Source organism: Penaeus monodon, chromosome 22, assembly GCF_015228065.2.
Source record: "Penaeus monodon isolate SGIC_2016 chromosome 22, NSTDA_Pmon_1, whole genome shotgun sequence".
NCBI lineage: Eukaryota > Metazoa > Arthropoda > Malacostraca > Decapoda > Penaeidae > Penaeus > Penaeus monodon.
This window is the reverse complement of record NC_051407.1, coordinates 42,647,537-42,648,166: the sequence shown is the minus strand read 5'-3', so window position 1 is coordinate 42,648,166 and position 630 is coordinate 42,647,537.

Below are 630 nucleotides of genomic sequence, written 5' to 3'. Positions count from 1 at the left end.
GTTGTTCCTTCTTCAGGTTAATATACATGTATTCAGTCACAACCTTGCTTGAGGAAAGAGAAAATATCATGATAACACACCACAACATTTCATATGTTAGCCATAGATCTCAGTTTACCTACTGCCAACATTCCCACCCTTAACCCAATGTACATGGTCTTTTTCGGCGGCTGTGTGGTCTGCTAAACAGGGTATATCTGTATGGGCCAGGCACGTGCTCCAGGGTTATTCTCTCATTGCAGAAGTGGAAGTATAAATAATGAACATCACATTGAACTCCACTTTCTTTCTTAAAATGAATTGATGAATGGTTAATTGAGAGCATGTTAAGGTCCCTTCAAGAAATTCCAGGGTACCAAACCAATATTCAGCCAACAGGACATTTTGGTACATAAATTCTTTCAAAGCTTTCCCAGTGGCTTAAACTTGAATTTCCTAATCTAGATCAGACTGACAACACACTTGCCACCACTCACTCTTGTCAGGTCCTGCAAGCTGTTGCACAGTAGTTCTCAACAGTTGTAACAACTGTACTAGCTTATTGTAATATAATTTTGCTGTGATTTTCATGTTTTTCTACAGAGTATAAAGTTAAAAAAAGCATTTGGGAGAGAGTTTCTCTTCAGATTT